The following is a 19,153-nucleotide window of genomic DNA, read 5'->3' as shown; positions in this document are numbered from 1 at the left end:
GAATCGAATGAGTGGTCACTTCATATCCAGAGAACATACATCAGCCAAACATATTTTTTGAAAGTCCACTCTAATCCCGAACATCTCTGTTTTAACACCATTAATGATATGACAAGTGCTACCCTATTTCGTAATCGTCCTTCCGTAAGACAGCCTCTCTCGCTGCGTGTGAGGGAGCTTAGTCATGAAATGCATGTTCCACTCCTCGAACTCCGCCTAATGTATCCAGCCAAGCTGCTACCTCCTTGGGAGTGGCAGTTAATACAATGCGATACATCTTTCATGGAGGTTACAAAAAACGCTCCATAGATTGAAATCAAGATGCATTTCCGGGAACTCCAGCACAAATACTCCTGGACGGAGTTCTACACAGACGCATCAAAGTCACACAACGGGGTGTCCTATGCAGCCGTCGGTCCATCCTTCTCGGAATCCGATGTACTGCACCCGGAAACTAGTATCTTTACGGCTGAGGCCTACGCACTGCTGTCGACCGTAAAGCATATAAACAAATCAAAACTCCAGAAATCAGTTATATATACGGACTCCCTCAGTGTTGTGAAGGCCTTGATGTCTTTCTGTAATCACAAAAATCCAGTATTTAATGAGCTCTACTCCGTACTGTGCAAATCATATATGTCTAACCAACATGTGATCATATGCTGGGTGCCTGGACATAGGGGCATCGAGGGAAACGTTCTAGCTGACCAGATGGCCACATCAATCTCATTCCATGCAGTTAATCCTACTGCTTCGGTCCCTGTCACAGACCTGAAGCCTTTCTTAAGAAGGAAACAACGAAGCCACTGGCAACGCATGTGGGACGAAGAAATAAATAATAAACTGCATGTAATAAAGCCACAATTAGGTTTCTGGCCTCCTGTAACAAAATCCCGCCGGACAGATGTCCTATTCTGTCGTCTAAGAATAGGACACACTTTTGGCACACATAACTTTTTACTCACGGGAAACGAGCCTCCAACCTGCGGTAGATGCGGGGAGAGGCTGACCGTCCGCCACGTCCTCCTGGAGTGTCGGGAAGCCGAATATGAAAGAAAGAAACATTTTCCCTTAGCATACCTACAGCACATCCCCCTTCATCCTGTTATGTTACTCGGCCCAGAACCTTTATTTGACACCAACGCAGTACTAAGCTTTCTGAAAGATGTTGTCTTGCATGTTTTTAGCCCCACAAGTTCGTAGCGGGTCCTCTCTCCAGAGGATGCCGCTGCGATAATTATTTTGAATAGCACATGCCTCTAGGCCCTTATGGTTCAAGGGCTCTGGCGAGGCAGTAGTGCTGTAAGCAATTTAACATCTCGCATATTTTAAACATTGCATCATTCTTTTACGATGGATTTTAAAGTTCATAGTATTCGTCATCAGTCATCGCCATAATTTTACAGCACGTAGATTTCACGCACTTTACAGCGACTATTTTAGGCCACTTTACAGCCAAGTCACATCTTCCATAATACATCCTTAGCACTACCACCAGTCATGGCGCTCTTTGGCCAAACCTGGCCCTTGCGCCACAAAACAACACACATCATCATCATCAAAATAGATTGTTTCGGTTAGCTATGCTAATTTGCCGCTTTGCTCATAGTTATTGACTTCCACTGTTCTGCGCTGTCACGCAATGACCCCAATGAGACTTTTCAGTGGTTGCATGTAGTATGTTGTTCAATATTCTAATCTATCAGGACAAGTCTAGCAGTGCACATATTTTTTTTTCGTCAGCGATATGCTATTTTAGCACTTCGGTGTGTTGAAGTCTGGCATGTTTAAAGTATTGTGCAAACTTATCACGCGTTTTCAACAAGGCAGTTGCTTGCCTTTGAAATCTTCGTGTTCTTTTCTTTTGCAATCTTTGAATATATTGTTTCCGAGAGCGCCTTCTTTGTAATTTGCACCATGAACTCACGCCTAAAGGTTAGTGTACATGCACGTTGAACCAAATCGCAAGGGCTTGAGGGATGTTGAAAACGAAATGCACCATTCGCGAAGCCTTATGGCTTCTGGAGAGCATGATGGGCTTTTCAGAAGAATTTAGCTGTATGTCTGATGACTCTTTTTTTTTTAAGGTTTCGAAGGCCTGTTACGAGAAGCATACCAGCTGTTCAACAAATATGTACGATAGGGCTTGTTATGCCTTATTGAAGGAAATGTACATGTTATAAATGCGTAAATCCAACAACATAGCGTGAGCGTGCCGCAAATGGAGCCAAACAATGCATCTTCGTCACCCATAGTCTACGGTTCCAGCCACCAAAGATTCCCTGCCTGTCTGCAGCATATTTTGTCTAAAGACTGCTTGAAATTTGATGCGGAGCATGCTGCGCAAGTATATTTGCAATGCCACGAATCAGTAGCTTGGCCCTTCTTACCTAAAAGCGGACGAAAGAAAAACTCTGTGGTCCTGACTATTCCATACGCATGGCAGGAACCTGTCCTGTGCTGCCGTAAGCATTGTGGGTTTCATGGCTTCCTAGATTCGGCAACATATGGCAGCCGCAGAAGCTACACATCCGTTGCACCTTGAGTTTCTGAGGCTGAACGGTGTCGTACAAAATGAGATATCGCAGTTTTTGCGCAGATAAAAGCGAAAAAAAGAATGATCAACGAAAAAAGAAATAACCGCAGTTTCCTTTGGGTGAAGAATTGAAAGCGATCGCAAGGTTATCCCCTGGGCTTCAGATCCTCACACTGTTTTCTATCACTAGATGAGGGCGAGAAGGGTTGACAAAGTAGGTCGTACAACTGTTTTTAAGCAGAATAAACGGGGTCGGGCAGCGTTGTGACCAGGCGTGTCACAACGGTTGTAAGCGCCAAAGGAAATAACTAGATATAAGCAGCTTGTCCGTTAACAATCCATTCCACTCAGTCCAGTGTATGCATTATGGTGCGTCATGCACAGTTAACCTCAACAGAAACGAGTATTTACTAGCGTGCGAAACTCGTGCCACCGGCCCAAGACGTACGCTGTAGATGTAGCACTGTAGAGCCGACATTACGGAGCTTGAGCAAGTTTACACTCCATGGCGGAAGGAATACACTAGAAGAGAGCACCACGTGACAGTCTTGAAGCATAGTCGTAAAAACAAAATAGACAAGTAGGCCCTAGTCACTGGATACGCTATGCAAGTGGTAGATTCTAGTCGGCTTGCTTTGGTCGTGTCTGCTGTTGAGATTTCAGAACAGGCTGTTACGCATCAGCACGCCGAAAAGCCTTACTTAAGAGGTTACCACGGGGCAACCCTACCCATGCGGCAAGGCCTATCCCGAAGTCAACGCAGCGTTGGCTCTTAGTGTTGACGGGGCCGCAGAAAGCTCCCCTGCCTGCAGCAGAGAGCCCGAACTAATGACGAAACGGGCCAACGTCGAATCCAACAGAAAAGCGGCGCCGAACTTGTATTTCCGTGTTACTATACGGTCACTCATTCCATGCCATCGGAAGTTCAGTGCGGCGGAACGATGCCACCGATTCGACGATTGTGAGTGGCCGGGACAGAGCCAACACATTCCCTAGACGACTCGCCTAGGGGAGACGACGGTATTAAAAACGCAGACCTTTCGTCTAGAGAGGGTGACGTGTCCTGATGTCAACTCGGACGTTTAATGTGCTCTTGCATGGAGTAGGCTTCCGTATCAAAAATGTAACATAGAGCCTTTTTGTTTCATTCCTACTACCACACGTATTCGTCGATGGGCTTGGTGGATTCCTGGCCCAAATGCCACTTCGAGCCGCAGGCAAGGCACACATGTCAGGCGTAACAAACGCACGAAGAGGTTAGTGAATGTTCAAGCATGTGGCGCAGTCGACTCTTTGTTATGTGTTTGAGGTAACGCACCGAACACCACACGTTACATAGGTCTGAGTGGTGGTTCAACGTGCAATACAGCGGAAAATACGGAAAATAGCAGGAAAATACGCACCGCAGTTCAAGATGCACAACAGCTGATTTTGCCAAGCACGAGGCCACGTCAGGGCACACTGGATGGGTTCCGAGGTGAGAGCGCTCGCAACTCCACTAACGGCGGTGAGTTAAGCGGAACTGACCGACGCTTTTAATTATTCTGTAATCGTGGATCTGGCGCCAAAGACTTCCTCAGGGTTCCAAGGCAACGCATTTGAAGCAAAGAACGACCCGCGTGGTAGCAGAAAACCACTGGTTGCTTTCCACGTGACTCCATGGCTGTGACGACTGGCGCCACTAGAGGTTACCACCGACTAAACAATCTCGAATGGACCGGAAACCATGTAGGCCAAATCCTACAAAACTGGCACCGTACGTGCAGAAGGCCCCGCAGAGCGGGATGGACGGCGTCTGCAGAGGTTATCTTGCCGAGGCTAGTGGATTCACGTGACGTTTCGTCCAATATTTTTTTCCTTCCTCCATGGTTTTGGCAACCGGCTCCATCGTGTTTTGCGGCCAAAAGCATTCCAGCTTTGTCGCGTCCCTCGAGACTTTCTAAACCTAAACACCACGGCCCGCGCACGCGCCGTCGGAAGCCTCACTGCAGGGCGGCGGGGCCGATGGCGCCAACGTATTTCTAGAATCAATATGGTTACTATCGCAATGAATTATTATGCACACGAAATCAGCTTAAGTGGAATTAAGGAGCATACATAAAAGCGGACAGCTGGCGAGGGTTTGTGCTAGGGATGCATGGCCATCAATGGACGATTAAAACAGTGCAATGTCACTATCAAATGTTTTAGAGAACAGCACTTAGGCGCCAGTTCCTGTGGCGATCGTCGTGGCGTTGTCTCCCGTGACCGAGCGAACGAACACAGCGAAAGATGAAAGCGGACGCGGAGCGCAGCGGGAGATGAAAGCCATGAGCGCGAGGAGGAAAGCGGAGGAGGAGGCTGCAGTGAAAGCATGAGGTAGAAAGCGCAGAAAGAGAGTATAGCGAAATGGTCAGGAGTAAACCAGAATGCGGCTCGAGACTACGAGACGGCGCCATAGTATTGCAGTGTCATTGTATGCTCGACGCGAATTGTGTAGCACCTTCCTGAAACTGCGCGGGCACCAGCGATTCCACTGGAACGTTAGACTAGCCATGCATAAAAGCCGACGCGCTTGGCAGGCATATCAGATTTCGACGATCGTCGACTCTGCTCCCCGCTATCGTTGTGTTTGATTGTTACTTGTTTCGCAACGCCTCGCTCCGTTTGCAATGAGTCACTCGAGGCGGATTGTCCGCGCCAGCCAATATATCACGAAACGAAAACACGCACAGAGCCGGGTTCAAATTTCGCATTAAGGAGCATCGTAAGCGTCACTAAATTTTTCTTGAAAAATCGAGTAATTTAGGTGGAAAAGTCATGTATACCTGGAGGTCCTATTTCAGCTACACACGGAATGCGCCTATCCAAATGAATCGGCTCGTCGAGGGGCCTCTGGTTATGCACCCACGAAGGCTGCGGCTGCCCAGAAGTTCTGTGTCATCTCGATTACACTCCAGGTGCAGAACTCCAGCCAGTGGGTCTTGATGGATCGTCTGAATTTTTTGTCTTCGCTCCCCACTCTTGTCTCAGTGCGTCGGCACTCTGCTCCCGATTCGGTTGCACCTCGATGTCCGAGCTCTCGCACAGAAAAAGGACGTGCGCTCAGATGGTCGTCTTTTTGCCCCAACACGTTTGCCCTTTTTAATACTGAGCTGCTCTGCGTTGCTTGAACAGCGCGCATTTCTCCCTCGGGAACTGCTGTGTTCTTGTCGTTCATGTTGGCCCACGTCTTAATTTCAATATGACCCAACACCAACTTTTAGGTAGAGCCATCGCCAAATTTTAGTTGGCGCACCCCTACTATAAACATTGCCATGCATTTTCTGAGGAGCCCTAGTTATCTCTATGGGTATTCTCTCTTGATTTTATTTTTTGTTTGAATGGTTCCTTATAGATTAAACGCTACCATTCATGTGCGTTTAAAATATAAAAACAGGAAAATGCCTGAACTTTGCAATTTACGCATGTTCGTGCAGATACAAGGCATTACAGTTTTTCTCGTTACAGGGCTGAGGAGGTCGCCGAAGAATGCTTACGCATCAAAAGCTTAAAATAAAGTAACGAAGGTTTCGCTAGAGGACGTGACTCATATGCCCGGCATGCTGCGATTGACTGGCGCTAAAACTACGGCGCAGTTCAATCTGCAGCTTGCTCCACTGCCGCGATGAAGTGGTTGCTTGTTGTAAGACGGCATGTACTTCAAACAAGCGAAGCAAACGCGTCAGCAAAGCAGTAAAAAAAGAAAAGCATTTTAAGAAAAAAAAAGAGACAACAATTAGAAAACACAAGGAACGTATTGTGAAAAACTCTCGGACGTTGACTGAGAAAGTGTTATGCGGAATTTCTTATGAAGCTGCTTTCTTCTAAGGCATTAAGATTGGGTTTTTTAAAGAAATTGAAAAAGGAAAGATTTTCGCCTGAATTATCATATTACGTTTCTGGGACACGAAATAAAACAAAACAATTATAATGTTTTAGTGAGAAGTTGCTGGGGCAGCCAGAAAAGACTAAACGCCACGGACTGGTGGCGACGCCGCCTTGTAGTGCTGTAACCACTCCTGGGCCCGCCATGACGTCACCGATTTTTGCGGCATGTGCTCGGGCGCTGCCTAATTTTATATCGGTAAAAGCGGACTGCACTGGTGTTGTTGCAGAACCAAAGACTAAACTTCTGAAATGAAGTCTAAAATCAGAAAAAGAAATATTGCATATATATGTGTTAGAAACATTAAAATGTCTAATTTATGCCATAATTTCACTACAGGATCAGGAAGAAAGGCGAAAGTGGGACGAACGCCTTCGCGAATGAATTTATCCTTTGATTTTATTAGCAAGGCTTGATTATCGGAAGTCCAATGTCCGCGAGGCACTGTTGATGCTATACACATTTAAGGCGATATTTTATATTTCCCTCCGATCAAAATATGAGGCGAGGAAACATCGTTCACATGGTTATTGTCAATCAAGCAGGACGAAAGCAACTTCATGTCCCCTTCAGAGCTTCTGATCCGTGAAACGTTAGCGCTTCTGAGACAGCAAGTTTGTCAGCCACGTGCTCTAAACACTGACTTTCTATAGTGTTTCTCTACCGGAGCTGCCTGTCGTCCGTCCGTCCTTATTTCACAACATCCCGCAGAATGCATCGTTTATTCAGGTGAAAAGCTTGCCATGCAAATAACTTTGTTGTTATCAGCAATATGAAATCCCAAAAGAACAAATAATTTTTTTTTCGCAAATGACACCCATCGTTGCATGTTCGTTATTCAATGCACCCTGCTGAGGATTTCTATTGAAACCTATGGAGCCAAACTGTTTGGTAAGTCTCCCTGCCGACTGCATTTCTAGACGCAGTGGATGACGGAACTACAGGTTTAATGCGCATGCGCGTCAATTTGCGAAAATGGAGCGGCAGAGTGCAGACAATAAAATAACGCGAATAAATAGCAAAATGCGTCGGAATACAAAGACTGCTAACACGGCGCGAATTATGGCTGTCCGGGAAGAAAACAAGGCATATTTCGAAAACAGGAAGCCATCAGAAAGAACGACACGACAAAAAATCGGCGAACGCGTCAAGTGCGGTCGCCGGACTATAACTATACTCTCTGTGATTGATGACGCGGGAAAGCACGCGCTAATTGGCCGTGGTAGTGATGAGCGATTGTCTCGATTGGCAGAGCGAAGTGGCAGTGCTCGGCCTTCAAACGGGTACGAGCCATTTCCTCACACGTCTGTGCTCCAGCAGCCCGTTCGCGTAAGATAAGAGGGGCACATTAGCCTTCGTGTTTCAGGCCTCCCACGCATGTACACGAAAGAAACGCACCTCGGGGCTGAAAATTACGCACCATGTCTGTGCTTTGTTCATCAAATTCAAACAAACGTGACCAGTCTTGTCACGAGAAGCGTTCCCGATTGCGCAATTATCTGTATGCCTAGCCGAGTATAAATAAGCGTGAAACTTTCCCAGCGTATTGCACATTCGTAGCCTCCTGCACAGACCGGGACGAACAGCACTTTTCAGTCCGGTAACTTATACCTAATATGGCATAGTGAGCTCTCTCAAACGCGGCCATTCCTGGCCCTTATGGACAAATGTGCTGCTGAGCTACACCTCTCTGTCTCTCTGAACACCATGTGCGAGGCTAACTCTATAGTTTACCTATGCTTGCGTCATGCTTGGTGCGACAACGATGACATCTGTGCACGGTACACATGCACGAATGGGCATTGACCCCTTTTCTCTACGCAACAATTACGCTGCGCGTGGATATGGTACGGTTGAAAAGGTATGAGCGATAATGCTATAGCACGTTTCTCGTTGCACCGTGGTATCAGTAAGCGACCACCTTCGAACGTTTTTAAGGACGTTTGATGCCAAAAACAGAAGATTACATGTCTTCTGTATTGACCGATGCATCGATCACGCTATTACACCTGGGTTACTAGTTAAATTTCCCGAACCCTCAAGTGGCGGTTAAAGGAAATAATCACAAACACAAGTGGCTTAAAATATACAGAGCACGGACACCCTTGAAGCTAGCGTTCACAGAACTTACTTAACTAGTGGCTGGCTGTGAAATTATTATGCATACCTCCCGATAACTCCTGTATGCAACATAAGTTGTTTCTTTAAGCTTAGCTAATGCGCTGCATTCCACATTGTCATTAACTGCTGCTGTTCACTGCTGGGAAGCAATGACTCTAACAGCTCTATTCAGCGTTTGCATGTAGTACGTGTTTTGATATTCTCAACTCTTTTACAAGTGAGCCAGTGCAAACATTTTTTTTAACGTAAAATGTTATCTATAGAACTTCCCTGTAACGAAGTATGACATCATGCTATCTTATCACACGTTTGTTTTCTAATATCTAATCTTATCACAAACTGTTTTCTAATTTTCCAATTAAAGAGCAGGTGCTCGCCTCCGTAAACGTGAGGTTCTTTTTTTTTTGCAATAATGGAATATTTTGTATCAGCGAGCACCTTCTAAGGAACTTGCACAACGATCCCACCGGCAACATGTTTTTACTAATTTTCCCATTAAAAATTAGGTGATCGCCTCCGAAATCGACGTGTTCTTGTCTTTGGAATCATGGAATATTTTGTTTTAGCTAGCACCTTCTATGGAAGCTATACAATGAACGAACGGTCAAGAATACATGGACATGTGTGCACGTTGAACGAAATGGAGAGGGCTTTAGGGATGTTAAAAAGGAAGTGCTGTATTCAGGAGGCCTAATGGCTTCCGGAGTGCTCAAGTCTTTTCAGCCTATTTTAGTAGCCTGTTAGCCACCATCCGGGTACATGACGCTTTCAGAGATTTTCTTTCGTTAAGGCTTCGAGGGCCTCTCACGAAAAGCATGCTAGGGGTTCATGGAATGCCCACAAGAGGGCTGGTGGGACTCTTTGTTAGAGATATATGTATATGTGAAATATGCGGTAATTACCATCATTTAGGGTTGCGACACACGTCCTGCACCGCCAATGGAGCCAAACACTTATCTTTCTTACCCAAAGGCTATGTTATTCAGCCGCCAAAGATGCCCTGCCTGACAGCAGATTATCATTTTAATAGGTGCTTAAAATTTTGGGCGGAACAAGCTGTGCAAGCATAGTTGTGATACCTCCGGTCAATAGCTTGAGCCTTTTCACCAAAAACTAAAGAAAAAAGAAAGAAATCTTTCGTGGTCACTCTTGCATGCACATAACACATACCTATTCTGCGTTGCCCTAAGAATTGTGGCGTTTCGTTGTCTCCGAGATCCACCAACGTACATCATTAGCAGAATCTACACTTCAACTGCAGCTGCAGTTTCTGAGGCTGAACGGTGCCATGCAAATAGAGATATCGTCAGCTTTACGCAGCTGACAAAAAGTAAAAGAAATAACCGCTGTTTTGCTTGGACGAAGTATTCAAAGCGATAGCAAGATTATGCGTTGCACTTGAGATCCTCACGCTGTGTTCGAATATTAGCTGAGGGCGAGTTAGCTCGACACAGCAGGTCGTACAACTGAAGTTACGCAGAATGAATGGACTCGTGCAGCGTTGAGACCAGGCGTGTGACAACGCCTGGTCAAGCAACAAAATCCCAATAAAGAAAGGCGTCAGGCAGGGCGATACGATCTCTCCAATGCTATTCACAGCGTGTTTAGAGGAGGTATTCAGAGACCTGGATTGGGAAGAAATGGGGATAAGAGTTAATGGAGAATACCTTTGTAACTTGCGATTCGCTGATGATATTGCCTTGCTTAGTAATTCAGGGGACCAACTGCAATGCATGCTCACTGACCTGGAAAGGAAAAGCAGAAGAGTGGGTCGAAATGTTAATCTGCAGAAAACTAAAGTAATGTTTAACAGTCTAGGAAGAGAACAGCAGTTTACGATAGGTAGTGACGCACTGGAAGTGGTAAGGGAATACATCTACTTAGGGCAGGTAGTGACTGCGGATCCAGATCATGAGACTGAAATAACCAGAAGAATAAGAATGGGCTGGGGTGCGTTTGGCAGGCATTCTCAGATCATGAACAGCAGATTGCCATTATCCCTCAAGAGGAAAGTTTATAACAGCTGTGGTCTTACCAGTACTCACGTACGGGGCAGAAACCTGGAGGCTTACGAAAAGGGTTATACTTAAATTGAGGACGACGCAACGAGCTATGGAAAGAAGAATGATAGGTGTAACGTTAAGGGATAAGAAAAGAGCAGATTGGGCGAGTGAACAAACGCGAGTTCATGATACCTTAGTTGAAATCAAGAAAAAGAAATGGGCATGGGAAGGACATGTAATGAGGAGGGAAGATAATCGATGGTCATTAAGGGTTACGGACTGGATTCCAAGGGAAGGGAAGCGTAGCAGGAGATGGCAGAAAGTTAGGTGGGCGGATGAGATTAAGAAGTTTGCAGGGACGGCATGGCCACAATTTGTACATGACCGGGGTTGTTGGAGAAATATGGGAGAGGCCTTTGCCCTGCAGTGGGCGTAACCAGGCTGATGATGTGTCACAACGCTGGCGCGATGATGAACGCCGGCAGTGGTGTTTCATGCGTTGCCCCTCGATGGTGCATGAGAGGAGACCGATGGAAAACTATTGGCACTAGTCAGTGCCAATGGTGTAAAGGCAAATGGTGTAAATGGCAACGCTGTAAAGTCGCCTGAATGGAGCGTGAGGGCACGGTCCATGGCGGAAGGATTACACTAGAGTCGCGCACAGCTTTCTGTGGATACGCAGAAAAAACTACTCATGCACAATGTGCACAAGCGAGAACGCTTCTCAAAGGAGTCGCGCGTTTTAATCCATGGTAGTTTAGACTCGAGAAGAGGAACCATTAGTAATTATTAGCAACAGTAAACTAACACAGAACACGCCACTGACTGTAAAGGTTCACTTATTTTGCGGCTCATCCCCTGCGCGTTTGAGCAAATGCGCAATCTCCGCGCGTGATCTCTTCCTCGATTGAGCGTCTGTTCCAAGATACCAAAAGTGCTGTCAAACGTTGCCGGAATACTTGGCGCAGGAACACATGCGCAGCAGGCACGTGCCCGTAGCTTTCACTTCATAGGCGCGAAAAGTTTTCCGCGCCTACAGGAGGGCGCGCCACGTGACTATCTTGAAGCCAAGTCATAAAAAAATAGAGGAGCAGTAGCCCTTACTCACGTGATAGGCAAGCGGTAGGTTCTAGTCTGCTTGCGTTCCTTGCATCGGTGGCGGGCATTTCGGAACAGAATGTTACGTCTCAAGACGACCAAGCGCCTTAATTAAACGATTGCCATGAGGCAATGTCACCCATTTTTCGTCCATATCTCGAAGTCAACGCAGCGTTGACACGTCCTGTTCAAGCGTCCACAAAAGGCCGCTTTTCCTGTACCTGACAGCCTTAACTAATGATGAAAAGGGCCAACGTCTAATTCTACCGAAGACCAGCGCGGACCTTGGATACTCAGGTTGCTATACGGTGACCTATTCCATACCATCGAAAGTGGAGGGAGGCGGAACGAGTCCGTATCATGGGCAGGATATTGCGGCGGATTCGACAATTCTGATTGGCCGCGACACAGTCATGAGATTCCCTAGTCGAGCCGCCTAGGGAAGACAACGCTATTTAAAGCGAATACCTTTCATGTAGTGCCGCTGACGTGCCCATGTTCGAATTCATACTTTTATTATGCTCCTGCATGGAGTGGGCTTCCGTAACTGCTGCCATTGTCACTAATGTAGCAAAAAAAGACAGGTATTTGCTTCATGCGGACTACTACAGGCCGTATTCATTGTGGGCTTGGTGGATTGTTGGCCTTAACGCCACCTCGAGCCGCAACAAGGCGCACATGGCTGGCATGACGAAAGCATCCTGAGGTTATTGAAGGTTCAAGCGCGTGACGCAGTCGAGTGTTTGTTATGTCAGCCAGGTAAAGCACCGAATGGATACGCTATATATAGGTGTGCGTGGTGGCTCAAAACGTAAGACAGCGGCACTAAAATAGCAAGCAAATTCACACCACAGTTTAAGGTGACACCTGGTGATTTGACCAAGCACGAGACCACGCTCGGGCATTCTGGATGGGTTTAGAAGCTATAGCACTGGCAACTCATCTAAACGATGGTGGGTTAAGCGCAAGTGAACGACGCTTTTACCAATTCTGTCAAGCGCCTTAGACTTCCTCTATGTTCCAAGAAAAAGCATTTGAAGCGAACAACGACCCGCGGGGTTGCATAAAACCCATCGTTACTTTCCACGGGCTTCCATGGCTCTGACCACAGGCGCCACGAAACATTACCACGTATCAAACAATCTCGAATGGCCTAGCAACCATGCGGGCAGAATCCTACACAACAGGCAACGGGCGCGCACGAAGTCCCGGAGAGCGGGAGGAGCTGCGTCAGAGAAGGTTGGCTTGCCCGGGGTAGTGGAATCACGTGACGCTCCCTCTTAGTCCATGGTTCGGGTAACCGGCTTCGTCGTCTTTTGCGGCCATGCGCAATGCACGTCTCTCTCGTCCCTCGTGACCTTCTAACCTTAAACATCGCCTCCCGCGCATGCGCCGTCGGTAGCATGACCTTATGGCGGTGGGGCCGACGATGCCAAAGGGCTTCCAGCCTCGATATGATTGCTATCGCAATAATATATCATGGACATAAATCAAGCTGAAGTCGAACCAAGTAGGATTCATAAAAGCGGACAACAGGCAAGGGTTTGTGGTGGGTATGCAAGCGCCTAAATGCACGATGATAACGTTTCAACGTGATTATCAAATGCTTTAGAGCGCCGCTTTTAGGCGCCCGTTCCTGTGGCGAGCGTTAGCGTTGTCCCTCGTATTGGAACGTTGTCCCTCGTGCAGCGGGAGATGAAAGCAGAGGGAAGGAGAACGAAAGCGGAGGAGGAGGCTGCAGAGAAAGCATGTTGCGGAAAGCGGAGAATGATAGAATGGCGAAAGGCTGAGTAGAAAAGAAGTGTGAAGCACGAGACCCCGAGATGGCGCCATAGTATTGTAATCTGATTGTATGCGCGGCGCGAATTGCGTAATTTTTTCTGGGAACCACGTGGTCACCTGCAATTGCACTGAAACGATCGACTAGCCATGCATAAAAGTCGACGCGCTTGACCCGCAGATCAGATTTTCGACGATCGCGGACTCTGCTCACAGCTATCGTTGTGCTTCAGTGTTCCTTCTTTTCCAGCTCGTCGCTCCGTTCGGAACGTGCCGCTTGAGGCAGATTGTCCGCGCCAGGAAATATATCGCGAAATGAAAACACGTGCAGAGGTGCGCTAAAACATTACATAAGGAAGTGTCATATTCATCGGCGAATCTTCTTGATCTTCGAATGCTGGGATTTTCTGATTTATTCAGGCTGCGCATGGTTTGAGAGGAAATATTAAAATAGCACCTTGATACTTTGTTCTGTATTTCAGCTCAGGAATAGTTTCTTAATCGTTAGCGAGATTAATGAGCAATACTTCTCAGACCACGCCTCCCAATGATCTCCTATCACTCCTGTCTTGTGCGAGCTGATTGTATCTTACGCCTCACATTCCGTAAGTTCTTCGCACCAGCTGATTCGTTACCATCCTAAAACTGCGTTCCCTTCGTTTGAAAACCGTCCACTAACTCTAATGGTCCCCCGTTTATATTACCTGCGCATTACTTGGTCTGCTGAGCTCTATCTCTTCCTGTTATTGTCGACAAGATGATCGGCTACACCCGTTTTCTTTCTAATCCCCGCCGCTGTCTTCTTGTCTCTTAGCAGTATGCCTGATATCGCTAGAGAGCTCGGGCACGCCTTCGTCGCAGAGTTGACATGAATACACTGATGATACTTTAAATTCTCAGACTCCTCTGTTGATATACGTGATGGTATATCGGAAAAGCGATAAGGTTTATTGCGAAGCTCTGCCTTACATTGTAGGTGTTATTTTTCCCTAGCAATATGTCGAGCTTTAGTGTTCTAATCACTTTATCATTGTAACTCGTTTATTATTCGAAAACACTCTTACAATATAATTTGTAGTCACTCTGAAAGGCAACCTACACGTTTCATCCAACTTCGCGCTACAAAAATAAATTCATGTTGCTTTAGCGGTGTTAACGCGTTGTCTTAGAAAAAGGTATTTCTTTAACACAAAGTACAAATGTTCGACACAATTTGGGTATTAAAGTTCGGTGAATTACATCAGAAGAAGTAACGAAAGAAAAGACGGTCGATATTATTTCTACAACCGAGCTAGGACGATTTTCGAGCGTCCATGCAACACACAACAAAAAATATGATAACATCAAGTTTTATCACATTATTTTTTTTCTTTGAGCTTCACTTTCTCTTGCCCGCTTCACGACAACCACTTATGAAGGCTACGTTTCGGATAAATCTAATTGAACCACAGGCTTTGACAAGAGAGAGAGAGAGAGAGAGACAAAAGGGATGGAAAGACATGGAATTTAGCCAGTGTATGTACCGCCTGGCTACTCTGTGCTGGGGAAAATGGTAAAGGGAAAAATGGTAAAAGAAGAGAAAAACAAAAGGAAAAACGAGGCTTGGACAAAGTGCCTGTCACAACCACCTAGACAACAGCATCGATTCACGCTAATAAATTCGCGCTCCACAAAGATAAGCGACACGACGAGTTCACGTTAATGAATGGAGCCTGTCAGAAAGGTGGTTTTATTAAATTAGCTTATGGGAACTCTGGCAAGTAAGAGAAAAATTGCACCAGACAACCGCATGTAGGAGAAGGGGAATTGTTAAAACCCAGGCAGACGCAAGGATTCCTCTTTTGTCTCTGGCCTAAGCAGGAGAGTGTGTATGTCGGACAGAGACAGATACAGAGAGGGAAAAGAACCACAGGAACGAAGAAAATGTCCATGAATCCGTGCCATCCTAGTGACGTATGATGGAATACAGCTCCCAAAACGATTCTAAAATATCGTCATGCAGATTTATAAAACGTCTGAAATGCTTTCCTTTGAATTGCGGTAAAACATCACGAAACCGAAGGCAACCTAAAAACACAGGCAGACAAGTGAAAAATCTACGGAAATTCTGAGAATTGTCTACTAATGCGTAAGCATTGGTTGGCTGAGCTTCGAGTTCGTTCTTGCTAAGCTTTCCTTTCTTCATTCCCCATCCCTATGCACGTATAAGCATGGCGTATCAGGTGGCAAACAATGCTTGCACTCTAGTAGACAATTGTCAGATATTCTCGCCACATCGGGCCTCTTCAATGCAATCGCACTAATTGAGCAAGAACACCGGGAACGAGTGCGCATAGATGGAGCAGAGAGGTCGAAAGCGAACACCAGTTGCTGCAATATCGCGTGAGGCTCTGCGTAAGGGCACTGTGCATTTCCGTGACGCCATGTCATCCTCGCTGTAGCTCGCACAAGGGTGTGTGTTACGTGCGCCTTCCTTGTAAACGCAACCTCTTGTCTGCGTTCTCAATGCGCCTCGGTAAGGTGCACTAAAAAGGCGCCAAGCGTCTCAACGCGTTCGTTTGCCCACGAGGTGTTCGCAACTCTAAGAGCGCTCTGCAGCGTTCATAATCAGATTGAGCTTTGGGCCCCGTCATTTGACCCGCAATAATTTAACCTTTGATATTTTTCGTTTTGTTCACTTTGCTTCTGAGCACGGACTTCCGAGGGGAGAAATGTCTCTAGCAAGAATGTTCGTTTCGAGGCATAGAGTTTCTCACTACATAACCTAGAGGGAAATCTGGCGCTGCTGCGCTGTGGTATGCATGGGAATGCCGGTATATTGTGGATTCGGATTGGCATCGTTCTCGGAGAGACACGACACCTTGAAGACGCGCTTGGCAAGTACCGTTCCGTCTGTCACAATGATTAATTTTCTACTAAAACAGCACGTGAAAAGCTGTTTTAGCTTTATTATTACGGAAAAACATGTTTTCTTTACCTATGATAACTTGTTATTACGTGAACGATTATATAATACGTAAAAAGTATCAGCGAGGCGCTAAAGTTGGAGGATAGACGACAAGGTTCGCGCTCGCTTTCAAACAGTTTGTCGTCTGTTCTTGGTTTTCTTCGCTTGGTCGTGCACTGTAGGTGAGTGAAGATGTAATATGCGTGAATGGAAACATTTTATGAAGATTTTACTTTGAGAACGTGTTATTTGTGTAGTCAAATCCACGTTTTAGACGAAGCCTTTCACAACATCAGCCAACACGAGCCTCTCAGACACATGTACCGTCATTCCCATGACGGCACGGTGCCTCCTTAAGAAACTCCCATAGACGGTGGCGCCAGATTACCCTCTAGGTGTTATAGTGAGAAACTCAATGTTTAGAGGTACCTTGGTACATATGTCTCAACACTGCTTGTATATACGTAACGTATAATGCAAAATAATGATATTAATAGTATTATGCTACAGGATTAACACTCCAGCTTCATACAGGGTTGCTTTTAGGTTTCATAAGAACAATTTACAATAAAGGAGTAATTTTGAGTACTCTTTTATGCTGACAAGCACAAAATTGCACAACGCGAAACGCAGACTCAAATTAGCAACTAAATATGAGTAAAAAAGACAAGGTCACATTACAATGCTTACTTTTGTTTACCGCAATTTTATTCCGCATCTTGTTACTCCACAGTAGTTAACACAAATGAATTTTTTTTTCTTTTTACGATGTGCCACTTTTGATGTACCACACCAGTTCCATTTGTGACTGCCTCAATTCTTCGGGCCAATCCTCAAAATACCATATTACCGGAAAGAAGCTGAAGTCGAAAATGACGAGGAAAAAATAAAAGAAAAAGAAACAGTCATAAAATAGAAGAATAAATCCGAAAATGCTACCATGCCAGTTGCCCAACTCATGCCGTTGCGCAAACTGCGCTTGGGAGGTAAAAGATGTAGATGCTCTACTCCGACGACGGCTGCGACAACGGCTTATAAAGGCTACGTTTCGGATAAATCTAATTTAACCACAGCTTCGGTCAGGAGAGAGAGAAAGACAAAAGGGAAGGAAATACATTGAATTTAGCCAGTGCATGACCGGCTGGCTGCCCTGTGCTGGGAAAGAGGTAAACGGAAAAAAGGTGAAAGGAGAGAAAAACAAAAGGATAAAAACGAGGTTTGCATAAAGTGCCTGTCAGAACCACCTAGACAACCGCATCGATTCATGCTAATGAATTCACGCTTCACGCTCTACTCCGACGATGGTTGCGAACGGCGCGTATACGCGGGTACTATCTTGAAAGCGGCGATGTGCAAGGAGGGACTGAGTGCGCCGAGGTGCTGATAGCTTCGTGTGCGCTGTGTCCTCGCCGTTTAGTTCGCCTAGAAACGAAAGACACCACGGAGTTTAATTCGCCCGCTTCTGCGGCTACCGCGCTTCTTCACGCAGGCGTTCTTATGGTGAGTTGCCGCAGTCATCGAGTTAGATGTGTTCATGTTTGCTCGTGCGCGCCTGACACTATGCTTGTTAATTCAGTTCGTAAGCGAACGTTTAGAAATTCATACGGCCGATAGAACTAGTATCCTTACGTCGTATAGCTGTCTAATTATTTGCTATTGCAATGGACGCTTCGCCCTTCGGGAGAAACTGCGACTCTTTTTTTAGTTGTGTGGTTTAGTTTGAGATGTAGCAGAAGGCCTAAATTAGGCTATTTTGACTAACGTGGTCAGAAACTCGTGGCCAGATACCTAGGTTTCGTGAACGCCAAGTCGATAAAGAAGTCCTTGTTTTCAAAATTGAGTAAGCGTGATATCCAATCAGCGAATGAAGGATCCCTTACCCATTTTTTTTATGTTTGGCCGATGCAGGGAGCATCTAAGTGTAGAACTTGCGACTATCTGTGCGCGACTTGGTAATACAGGAAGGGGACCTGTGGGTATGAGATGATGTACATATTTCTTACTAGCAGCACGTAGTTCAAGCTGCCGTACTGCCGCTACGCCGTAGAGATCTGCATGTTTATTCCGCCCCATCGACTGAAATCCGGCAGGTGTTTCGTGAGCTGCATCGGCGCTCACTAACCAGTGCGGGGCAGGCAGCCATTGATAGTGCTATAAAACACTTACAAGGGAAGCTAACCGCAGAGATGGTTGTCATGGCTTGCAAATCCTGCGCTGCCCACAGCAGAGTAAAGTGAAGTGACACTGACAACCCAGGTATGCGTAGTATTTATAATATTGTAAGTAAAATTAAACGTCATGGGGTTTCCCTCACTTGCTGGTGGACATATTCGGAGAAGCAAATTGGTGCATAGGTAGGAATACCTGGTATACTGGCTTTCTAGAGGTAAATTCTCGCTCACGCATTCTCAAATTCCTACAGAGCTTGAATTTTGTAATGGGTTATGTTTCTTAACACGGTAGTGGAAATCGCTTGGTGCTTGGCATCGCGCTTTATGTGCAGCTACGCCTTTAAAAGAATGTTTTGCCACAAGCCGACGGCGACGCCAGCTGTCCTGGCTACGGCAGACACACCGTGTTCACTGTAGCCCGGAGTGATGGCGTCACCTGTGACGGTGACGCCATCTGTTCATATATATATATATATATATATATATATATATATATATATATATATATATAATCTGTGAATTCAAAGGAAAGAAAGATGTTTTACCTAATTTCTACGGCCCAGGTAGGACGGTTTTCGAGCGTCAATGCAA

At 46.0% G+C, this 19,153-nt stretch overlaps 1 long non-coding RNA gene across 1 annotated transcript in view; it reads left to right on the top strand.

Moving 5' to 3' along the window:
* Positions 1-19,153, top strand: part of LOC139052684 (uncharacterized) — a 1,258,229-nt gene that overhangs the window by 1,074,440 nt on the left and 164,636 nt on the right. The gene's annotated exons all lie outside the window — the stretch shown is intronic.

This window comes from Dermacentor albipictus, unplaced genomic scaffold, assembly GCF_038994185.2.
Source record: "Dermacentor albipictus isolate Rhodes 1998 colony unplaced genomic scaffold, USDA_Dalb.pri_finalv2 scaffold_29, whole genome shotgun sequence".
NCBI classification, from domain to species: Eukaryota; Metazoa; Arthropoda; class Arachnida; order Ixodida; family Ixodidae; genus Dermacentor; species Dermacentor albipictus.
This window is presented reverse-complemented; position numbering and strand designations above follow the sequence as displayed.